At 44.7% G+C, this 11,287-nt stretch overlaps 1 protein-coding gene across 3 annotated transcripts in view; it reads right to left on the bottom strand.

Annotated features, from left to right (window-relative positions):
- The window catches only part of Ston2 (stonin 2), a 166,312-nt gene that overhangs the window by 4,765 nt on the left and 150,260 nt on the right, over positions 1 to 11,287 (bottom strand). For 2 of the 3 annotated variants that reach the window (XR_007593616.1, XR_007593618.1), the window contains exons 8-9: positions 6,637 to 6,745; positions 1,124 to 1,270 (exon numbers count right to left, since the gene is read on the bottom strand). The gene's annotated coding sequence lies outside the window, so the exon portion shown is untranslated. The remainder of the gene's footprint in view (positions 1 to 1,123; positions 1,271 to 6,636; positions 6,746 to 11,287) is intronic. The other variant, XR_007593617.1, reaches the window with a different exon arrangement.

The following is an 11,287-nucleotide window of genomic DNA, read 5'->3' as shown; positions in this document are numbered from 1 at the left end:
TGTAGCTAGATTGGTAGATTCGGTGGTGAGTGCTCTTGATTTTTGTTTTAAGAAAAAAGCAAACAGCTGTAGTCTGACAATCCCATTGTAAAGAGTGGCAAAGAATTGCTGGAGATCTGGAAATAGACCAAGCACAGCTATGATGGCTGTGCAGACTTGGTTACTGTCTTTAAGGGAATCACCGTATCTGTGTGCTTCCCACTGCTTTAGGCTGCTGTGGGATGACTCAGAGTAGGTGGGCATTTGGGCTTAACGAATGTGGGGCACATAACTGACTGTCTTGAAATATTTATATTTCCTTTTAATAATAACATGCCTTGAGTTTGAATTGGCCGTGTTAATCCATTTTGTGATATTTTCCCAAGGTTGGGGAATTTATAAAGAATCTACATTTTTACGCCTTTAATCCCAGCACTTGGGAGGCAGAGGCAGGCGGATCTCTGTGAGTTCGAGACCAGCCTGGTCTACAAGAGCTAGTTCCAGGACAGGCTCCAAAACCACAGAGAAACCCTGTCTCTAAAAACTAAAAAAAAAAAAAAAAAAAAAAAAAAAGAATCTACATTTTTGGAGTTAGAGTGATGGCTCAGAGGTTAAGAGTACTTGTTGCTCTTACAGAGAAGACCTGGTTTGATTCCCAGAACATGTGTGATGGGTGAAGGGAAAGCCCCCCTCCCCCTCATAGTCTCATGTGTTTGCATGCTCATTCCTCACTTGAAAAACTGTTTGGGAAGGATCAGGAGGTGTGACCATGGAGGAGGTATGTTGCTGGGGTGGGGCTTTGAGGTTTCAAAACAGGACATAAAGCTCTGCTCCAGCACCCAAACATGCATGTCATCATGCTCCCGGCCATGATGATAATAGACTAATTCTTTGAAGTTATAATCAAGCCCTCGATTAAATGCATTCTTTTATAAGAGTTGCCTTGTCATGGTGTCTCTTTACAGCCATAGAAAGTAACTAAGACAGTGGCTCAAACCATCTGCAACTCCAGTTCCTAGGGATCCAGTACCCTCACCTGACTTCTGTGGGCACCAGGCATGTGTATAGTACACACAAAGTACAGGCAAAACACTCATATACATAAAAGTAAATGTTTTTAACAGAGTATAAATGTATATCTTACAGTGCTGATGGCTAGGAGTCCAGGAGCAAGGCACCAGCTGGTTTGGTACTTGCTGAGAGGTCAGTCTCCACTTCCAAGATGGTACATTGCTACTTCAGTCTCCAGAGGGGAAGTTGTGTCCACTTGTGGTACAAGAAACAGATAGGGCTAAAAGAGGTAAAGTTTGTTGGTCAAGGGGTCTAGAGATGCTCAAAACAAGACAAACTATTGTCATGGCTCTTGGTTGACTGCCAGAATATGATAGTTGAAAGTTTTCTGTACCCCGATATTAAGTCCCCGCTGACATAGTAATCCAAATCAAACTAAATTAAAAAAGACGAGGCTTAATGAGCAAAGCACCCCACAGTGATTCTTGGGGGAAGAAAACAGAAGAGAAATCACATGGCAGACCTATGGGCTGGGTCTTAAATATCCTGTAGGCATGGTCTTGAGCATCTCAGGGGGAGGAGCTGCCATTTGATGGACTTTCTCAGGGGCAGGGGTCTGTAAGGAGAGAGGGAGAGAGAGAGAGAGAGAGAGAGAGAGAGAGAGAGAGAGAGAGAGAGAGAGAGAAAGAGAAAGGAGGGGCCCAAGCAGAGCTTCCACCTAAAGAGTAGTGAAAACACCACCCACTTTGGACACAGGATGTGAGGAATCAAAGGGATACTGGTCAGGCAGCCTCCTCCGCACTGGCTAGCTCTTGAGGTCTGTGTAGGTTGTGCTGAAGTTGAAAAACCAACAGTCTTATCCAGCTGTCAATCCTGAGAGCTAAAATCATGCCCAGACTGGCAAGATATGTCTACTGATACGATAGTGACATTACCTGGGTAACCAAACACGTTTTGATTGGATTTAAGGTTCAAGTCACAGGAGGGAATTTAAGCCTGTAAACGTGGCCAGAAACCCATGGCTGGGGAGGTATAAGCCTTAGGGGTGAACTTAATACTGTTGTCTTGCTAAACGGACAATAGCATTAACTTATCTTCTTCTTTTTTTTTTTTCTGGTCTTATTTTTTAAATTGATTTTTATTGAGCTCTACATTTCTCTCTGCTCCTCTCCTTGCCTCTCCTTCTAAATGCTTACCTTTTAACCTTAAAAATAACCACAACAGAGGGCAGGGCTAACACAGTGCCTTTTGAGCCCAGCAAAGGCAGGGAGATCTCTGAGTTCAAGGCCAGCCTGGACTACAGAGCAAATTCCAGGACAGCCAGGGTAGTTACACAGAGAGATCCTATCTCAAAAAAAAAAAAAAAAAAAGGAAGAAAATTACAATTGTTTATTCTTAGGAGAGAGAGTGGCAGTTAGAGGACAGGTTGCAGGAGTCCTTTCTCTTTTTCCTCCCAGCAATCAAGTTGAGGTCATCAGGCATGGCTCAAAACATTTATCTGAAGGGAGCAGGCAAAAGCACCTTGGCCTGAATACTGCCATTTTGGCTCCAGACTCCAGACTCCATTTTACCTGTAGGGTGAAATAAAGTTCAGGTACCCAAGCCCTAGGGGAGCTGAGGACTTCCCAGTGGCTGACCACCCTCCTCCCTAAACCACAGACACAGTCATTGTGCTTCTCTAGTTCTCTAGAAACGTTCCGGCTGTTCCTAACCACAGCAGGAGCAAATGAATATGATTGGTTGGCCTAACAGGCTTGCATTGTATGTTGGTTGATGATGGTGGAACACACAAGGAAAGCCCCTCATCTTTGATTTCTGATTGGGGAAAATTGTAACTGTAACTTGGCAACAGATGTTGGTGATTTTTGTGCTAATAAACCCCACTTCTGCCTTGCTGGGGCTGTCAGGAGAAATAAGACTCCTGAGCCCTTGTCCTGCAGCACTGATGGATCAGTGACCTGCTTATGTGAATTACTGAAGTCTGAAATCTTTGGAAACCACGGTGTCGGCTCTCTCCTTCGCGTGGCGCATAACGGGCCTGGCGTGGCAATATTTTTTTTAAATATTTATTTATTTACTTATTATGTATACAATATTCTGTCTGAAGACCAGAAGAGGGCACCAGACCTCATTATAGATGGTTGTGAGCCACCATGTGGTTGCCGGGAATTGAACTCAGGACCTTTGGAAGAGGAGGCAATGCTCTTAACCTCTGAGCCATCTCTCCAGCCCTGACAATATTCTTATATCCGTCGGGAAGTAAAATTCTCGGGCCTCATCATAGTGGTTCGCTATAACACTCACAGATGGTTAGAGTGCAGACAATAAGTTCCCTGGGGGAATGCTAAGCTTTAAATGAATATTCATGGCACCCACCTCAGCCCCACCAGGCCTAGGGAAGGGTTTTGGAAGAGGTGGAGAAAAGTTTGTAAGAGCCAGAGGACAGGAGGCTGAAAAAAAAAAAAATCACTGTTTTTCCGGAAGTGTCAGGACCATCACACTCACAAACTCACAGCAGACGTGGGTTCCGGGAAAACACCTGCAAGGTCAAACCAACGACTTTCTAGCACAGAAGGTGTGGGGGCAGGGACGGGCCACTCCTACTCCTAGCTGAGGGGAGTTTGGTAGTTGAGGGCTTCTGGCAAGGAGAAGGTTTTTGTTCCAGGGGCATGGTTCCTGCCCCAGTGAGTGACCTCACCCTTGTAGGTGTGTGGGCAGCACTAGTTAGATTTAGTAGATACAACAAAACAAAAAACCCTGAGGGTGTTGGGGTGGGGATTGTGGATATGATCAAATACATTATATATACCCATGATATCCTCAAAGAATAAGTTAAAAATAAAATACAAGTATATATATATATATATCTTTTATTAAGTCCTTTTGTTAATTCCTCATAACTTAAACACCCCAAAGCCTGATTTCCCAGCATTGTTACTATGGTGATTTCTTTCTTTTTCTTCCTTCCACTCATTCTTCCTTCCTTTCTTCCTTTTTTCTTTCTTTCTTTGACCAGGTTAGCCTCAAACACACAGAGATCCGCCTGCCTCTGGCTCCTTAGAGCTGGGGATTAAAGATGTGCGCCACAACTGCCCAGCAGTGATTGAATTTCAACACACAGATTTCAGGAGTCATTTTCAGATCACAGTGCTAGTCTTGCCTAGTAAGAAAGTGTATTTGGGATTCTTGGTTTTTATTTTTTGTTTGTGTTTGTTTGTTTTGAGATGGGGAGGGGGTGTCTCATCACGCAGCTTAGATCTGCCTCCAGCTTGATCCTCCGGCCTTAGCCTCCCACCTGTTGGGGTTACAGGTGTATAGCGCCACACCTAGTTTAAGAGGCTATTTGTGAACTTCCTGCGCCCTTGTGATTAAGCTTCATCCAATGGGATGTGAGCTGTGAGGCCAGCAATTCCTGAGTCATTCCCTTCAAGAAGACACTTGCCTGACCTCAGGAACTATGATAATGAACAATTTAGCTTCAGGGGAGGGATGGGGAGTTCAGACTGACTGGAAATAAAATAATAGCCTCGTTGAGTTGTGAGTTGTAATCAAATAAAAAATATTTTGAAAGGAGATGTTTTTTGGAAGATAGGAATGCTGATCGCCCGCCCGAGTGGTGCTTGGATCAAGGATAGTACTTCTCCCAAGTCTGATGGCCCACACCTGCCCTCCTAGTTCAGGAGGCTGAGACAAGTGCTATCAAATTAAAGGTCAGTTTGGACTATATAGTGGGTTCCTGTCTCAAAAAAAAATTATGTATGTGCTTATATATGTATGTAAGCACACACACATATATATGTATATGATCACATATATCCATATAATATATGATATGGCAAGAATGAGCACCTGAACTAAAGGAGGAAACAAAAACCTGGCAAGAATGTCAAGGAAACAAACATCCTCTGCAGGAGCTTGACTGATATCACAATAGTGAGCAGGGGCTGGAAAGATGGCTCAGTGGTTAAGAGGACTCATTACTCTTGCAGGGGGCCTGGGTTTGGTTCCCGGTACCTACAAGATGGCTCACAACCATCCAGATCTAGAGGACCCACTGCTCTCTTCTGGCCCCTGTGGGTACTGCAGGCAAATGGTGCCCATTTTTTTATGGTATATGTAGGCAAAATACTCATAAATGTAAAATAATCTAAAGAAAATATGGGTGGGTGAAATGGCTTACCATTTAGCACTCCTTCACCAGCAAGGCTGACAACCTGAGTTTGATCCCTGGAACCCACACTAGGAGGGGAGAAATGTTATAGTTTTGGTCCCTTTAAGAGACAAGCCATGCCCACTCCCTCCCCCATCCGCTGAGGCAGGCTGATCTTCAGCTTCCGGCCTGAGCTCGCTCTCTTTCCCATCTTCCTCTCGGAGAGGCAGCTTCGCTTCTGCCTCTCTCCCCACTTCTCTGCTTCCCCCCTTCTCTGTCTCTTTCTCCTCTCCTCTCTCTGTCTCTCTCTCTCTCCCTCTCTCTCTGTCCCTCCCTTCACCCTTCTTCCTCCATAACCCCCTGAATAAACATTCAACCTCACCCTGCATGTCGTGTCTATCCATGTTTCTGTCTTCTGCCCGCCAGCCATGTGTCTCCCTGCCTGGGACCAGCCATTGCTCAGGGACCAGCAGCCGTCTCTGCCTGGGACTGGCTGCTCCCAGACCCTGCTGCCTGCCACCACATGGCCCGCTATCACCATTTGGGACCTACAGCATTTCTGCTGCCTACTGCCGCGGGGATCTTGCAGCATTTTTTAAAAAAAGAATAACAAGAACTGACTCTTACAAGATACCCTCTGAACTCCACAGGCAGAAGTGGTGCTGGAGAAGGAGCTGAAAGTTCTACGTCTGAACTGGCAGGCAGCAAGGAGAGAGTGAGAGAGACAGAGAGAGAGTGAGAGAGAGAGAGAGAGAGAGAGAGAGAGAGAGAGAGAGAGAGAGAGAAACCTGTCTTGAGCATTTGAAATCCCAAATCCCACTGCCAGAGACATACTTCCTCCAAAAATTTGGACATTTCCTCCAAACTAGGCCACATGCCCCAATCCTTTCAAATAGTGCCGCTCCCTATGAGCCTATGGGGACCATTTTCATTCAACCCATGACACTGATAGGCAGTTTTCAAAAGGAGAAATAAAATGATCAATAAATACTTAGAAATGTGATCAACAACTTAGCTCTCAAGGAAATCCAAACTACAGCAACAAAATCTAAACTTTATGACTTAACCTATACCTGTCAGGAAATCAATCCAAAGGACTCTAATGCTATGTACCACAGAGATCACAGCATCTTATTGGGGAGGCTTTAATAGCCAGCAGAAATCACTTAGGGAAGTTGAAGCAGTAAGCTACAATTCCCAGCTGAGCCTTCACCCCACACACCTGGCCTTCTGTTGCCTCTGCAGGCTTTATTATATCATGAGATAAAGAATGGTAACATCTGTGAGAAATGGTTTACATTCTCACTGTTCTCAAGGCCGTGGTGTTTTTAACACCTTATCTCCCTGTTACAGACTTCAGTGGCCAGTCTGCCCCAGGACAGGGAGCTTGGGAGGGCAATGAAGACAAACATGACTGAATCTGAAATGGGGGTGGAAGGACAGCCCCACTTCCAGAGCCAGCTTTTCGGTGACCTCAAACAGTACGTGACAATTACCTGTGTAGTTTACATTAGTGGGTATGCTGGTACTGAGAGTCAAGCAGAGCAAGGTCAGGGATCAGCTAGGGGGACCGCGCGTTCCAGCATGCCTGTAGTCCACTGTCGGCTGGGAAAATCAAAGAATGAACAAAAACATCTTCTTAAAAGTTTGGGTTGGTTTCCTAGGTAGTTTTCAGTGAATGCAGGCGTGGAAAGTCCCAAGAATGGCGTCATTCATTAGCCTGTCCCCAAACTTCATAAAGCTCATGTTTCCAAGGATACTGAGCCTTGGTTTGTCAATGAAACGGATGAAATTGGAACAAAGATACTGACTTGGTGATTATGAAGGGTACGTGTGTGGTAAACTACTGACTCCAGTCTGTTACCTGCTCACATGAGTATATTTTATGTCTATAATTTTATAGTTCACTAAATAGGTAAAGTATGTTTTCTTACCTCTCTAATTTAGGTCTGGCCACATGACTTGATGTGACCTCCAGGAGGTCACAGAAGTAGTGTTGGGTCACTTTTCAGCAGAGCTGTCAAGAAGGAAGCCCTATGGGTTTCTAGCCTCATCCTTGCGCTTCTGCCTTCCCCCCAAAATAACGTGTTCCACACAGACCATTGGCTTCAAGAATAGACATACCGGGGCTGGAGAGATGGCTCAGTGGCTAAGAGCACCGGCTGCTCTTCAAGAGGTCCTGAGTTCAATTCCCAGCAACCACATGGTGGCTCACAACCATCTGTAATGAGATCTGGCACCCTCCTCTGGCATGTGGGCAAACATGGATGTTATTCTTAAAAAACGATGAGAGAGTGGCTACAAACGGTCCCCGGGCGGGCTGGCGGAGCCCGCCATGGGAAAGCGGCTACAAACGATCCCCCAGGCGGGCTGGCGGAGCCTGCCATGGGAAAGCGGCTACAGGAGGGCACGCTTCCTTGGCCCACGGTGGCGGCAGGTAACAGACGCGTAAACACAGGAAATAGCCATAAGTATTTATTAAGGAAGGGGGAGAAAGAAAGACAGAGAAAAGAGATAAAAGGAGAGAGGAGAGATAAAAGAAGAGAGAGACAGAGAAAACGCGCACGCCAAGGAAGCAGAAAGGGGAAGGGTCCCAAGATGGCGATGGGCGGGTCAGAGGTTATGGGAGTGGGTGTGGCTAGGGCAGGGACCCAAGAATATCATTGGAGGTAGAATGTTGTATACATAATAAATAATAAGTAAATAAATCTTTTGGAAAAAAAAAAGAATAGACATACCACGTTTGTCTATATTAGTTAAGATGCCCAGTCTGTTGGACTCTAGCATCCAAACACCGAGAAGGAGTCGCCCCCAGAGACCATCTCATACACCACAGCCGATGCAAAAGCATGAGGATTTTATTAATTCTGTCATGACAGGGTCCCCCAGCATTCGGGAAGCCGAGGGACCTCAAATAGCTGGTACAGTCTACTTTTAAAGAGGCCACAGAAGCAAGGGGGGGTTGTTCTTTGACTATTCTGATTGGCTTATTTGAAAGGGCTATTACCAATAATTGACTGGAGAGCTGTTGCCAGATCAGATGAGGTAAGAGGTCATTTTGACCCCGTTTCCTAGGGGACCGAACCAAAACATACGTATATGGGTAATTGTTCAGGAACTGAGTACTGCGAGTATAGCTGTTAGGTCCTTGGTTCCCAGGGGAGGAGGGGAAGCACTATGGCACAGAGGCTGAGAGGATTCAGAATTGTCAAAATGGCTTCGGGATTGTCTTAAAGTCTTAAAGGTTTTGGTACACAATCCTGAATAATAAATGAACTACTGTAGGATTCTCCATCCCCCAACTTCAAATTTTACTACAGAACTATATAAAAAAAACAGACAAAAACATAGCATGCCTGTAATCCCAGCACTCAGGAGGCAGAGGTAGGTGTATGTCAGTGAGTTTGAGGCCAGCTTGATCTACAAAGCAAATTTCAGGACATCCAGAAGAAGCCCTATCTAAAACAAACAAACAACAAACAAACAAACAAACAAAAAAATCCCTTCCTCCAAAATACAAAACAACAATGACAACAAACCAAAAAACCAAAAAAAAAAAAAAACCCTCAAAAAATAAAAATGAGCTTGGCATTGGCATTAAAAACAGACTAATTGAGCTGGGCCCCTGCTTGTGGATTGCATTGGGTGTGGGCTACTCAGTCTAGGGGTTGTAACCCACCCCACAATCGAGTTACTCCAGGGTCTCGGAGGGGCGATACCTGGAAGGGAATGAGCTAAGACAGAAGAAGGAGGCCAAGCGGTTTTGTCAAAGCCTCCCTTTATTAGGGACGGGTTACAGTTTATATATGGTAAGGAATGGGGGGCAGGGTAACTGGATTCTTGCCGCGTGTTCCAGGTCACGTAGGCCAGGAGGTAGGCTAGGAAGTCAAGTGGCCACACCTGGTTCCCTGGATAGCTGGAATGTGAGGTGGGTTCCGCTAAGAGATTGCTGCTAATTGGGTGAGGGGCATTCTGCAGACTCCCCAGGGTGATGGTTCCTGTAATGATTGTTAGAGGGGAAATGGCTCCTGACACCTGCTCATACCTTTAATCCCAGTACTCAGGAGGCAGAGGCAGGAGGATTTCTGTGAGTTCGAGGCCAGCCTGGTCTACAAGAGGTAGTTCCAGAACAGGCTTCAAAGTTACAGCTAGACCCTGTCTCAAAAAACAAACAAACAAACAAAAAACAACAAAAACAAAACAAAAAAACATTTAATCGGAGTGACTTACTTACAGTTTCAGAGGTTCAGTCCATTATCATCATGATGGGAACTGTGAAGGGGGGGCAGGCAGATGTGGTGCTGGAGCTCAGAGTGCTGCACCTTGTAGGCAACAGGAAGTCGCTGTGTCAGGGACCAGCCTCGACAAAAGTACCTCTTGCCAGGGTAGAGGCATGGGGATAGAAATATAGTGAAGACTATGAAGACGGAATTAAAATAATAAAATGGAGAAACAGAATGGTATTGGGAGGGAGTTCCAGTGAGTACTGAAATTAGCCCGTGTTAAATTTCCAATTGCTTAAAAATACCCCTGACCACAAAACGTAGGAGTAGGACAAAAAAATTGTTAACATGATACAAGGAAAGGCTACATCCATAGTTAAACATTCTGTTGCTAGAACAAAACAAGTCATGCTCACATCACAGACCAAAACATTCTGTAGGAAAACACTCCTGGGGTAAAATTCAATGTTATCTCCATAAAGGAACCGGTCCCTTAGTTGGCTCCTTAGACTTTTGTTTGAGGTAGAAACGTATCTACTTCTCCACTCCTGTAATACAAGGTCTGGCTATTAGCACACAAGTTGACAATAACCTTGAGAGAGCAGAACTCTCTGACCTAAATCTAGGTGGGACCTTCATCTGAGGTAGAAACACAATAACCTTGAAGGAACAGGGGTAAGTCCCAACTCTCTGACCTTTTGTCAGTGTGGAAAAGGGCTCACATTTTGGGGCCTCTACATTGCTGGAGCTGAGAGTGCTACAGCTTTTTTTTTTCTCTCGTTTTTGTTTTTTTAAGACAAGGTTTCCAGTAGCTATGGAGCCTGTCCTGGAATTCATTCCGAAGACCAGGCTGGCCTTGAACTCACAGAGCTCCTCGCGTCTCTGCTTCCTGAGTGCTGGGATTAAAGGCGTGTGCCACTACTGCCCAGCTTTATGTTTTTTTAACTTTATAGGTCCCTTGCATATATTATGGTTTCTGGTTTTATGTTTTTATGGGATTTCTGTGTGTGCTAACATGTTTGTCTCTTTATCATATGTGTTTCTTGAGCTTTTTCCTTTTTTTTTTTTTTTTTTTTTGGTGTTTAGAGACAGGGTTTCTCTGTGGCTTTGGAGCCTGTCCTGGAACTAGCTCTGTAGACCAGGCTGGTCTCGAACTCACAGAGATCCACCTGCCTCTGCCTCCTGAGTGCTGGGATTAAAGGCGTGTGCCACCATTGCCCGGCTGTTGAGCTTTTTCTTTGACTTTTTTTCTTCTGTTTTGTCCTATTCTGGTTTGTTTTATTTTATGGTAATAATAATTAATAGTTATTATTTTTAATAATTTATGGGAAAGTAAAGAGAATCTGGGAGGAGTTGGGGGGAAAAGAAACTGCAACCAGAATATGTTGTAAGAAAAAAAACTATTTTCAATAAAGAAAAACATTACTTGGGTAAACAGTGTATTGATTAGCTAAAGTTTGGTTTTGTTTTTTTGTTTTTCCTGAGAGGTCAGAAAAGAACCTAGAATGGGGTGGCCCACTCACGACTGCCTGTAGGTGGCAGACTAACACAGATGGGAGCCCAGCCTCCTCAGATAAGCTCTCTACTGCTCTACTTTTTACTGTTCCTGGGAAATCAGTTAATCTTCCTCTGGCTCTGGTTTCCTTCTTTTAATCTGTGAAATAAGGGCATCAACAGTGTCTGCTTCCTAGGTGTGGAAGAGGTAGATATTGCCTGCAGAGACAGTAGTAGAGTGCTAGAAACTACAGGACTTTTGAGATTATTTGTTGGCAGTCTTGTACATATCTATAATTTATTCTGATTAAATACACATGCAACAATTACTGTCTGTTATTTCACTCCCACGACCCCTCTTTTCTTCCCACTAAGTCCCCCTCTTACTTCCATGTCTCTGTGTGTGTGTTTGTGCGTGTGAGTGCATATT

This window comes from Alexandromys fortis, unplaced genomic scaffold (assembly GCF_014885135.2).
Source record: "Alexandromys fortis isolate MF-2015 unplaced genomic scaffold, M_Fortis_MF-2015_v1.1 scaffold_47, whole genome shotgun sequence".
Taxonomy (NCBI): domain Eukaryota; kingdom Metazoa; phylum Chordata; class Mammalia; order Rodentia; family Cricetidae; genus Alexandromys; species Alexandromys fortis.
The sequence above is the reverse complement of the archived record's forward strand: the minus strand, read 5'-3'. Positions and strand labels throughout refer to the sequence as shown.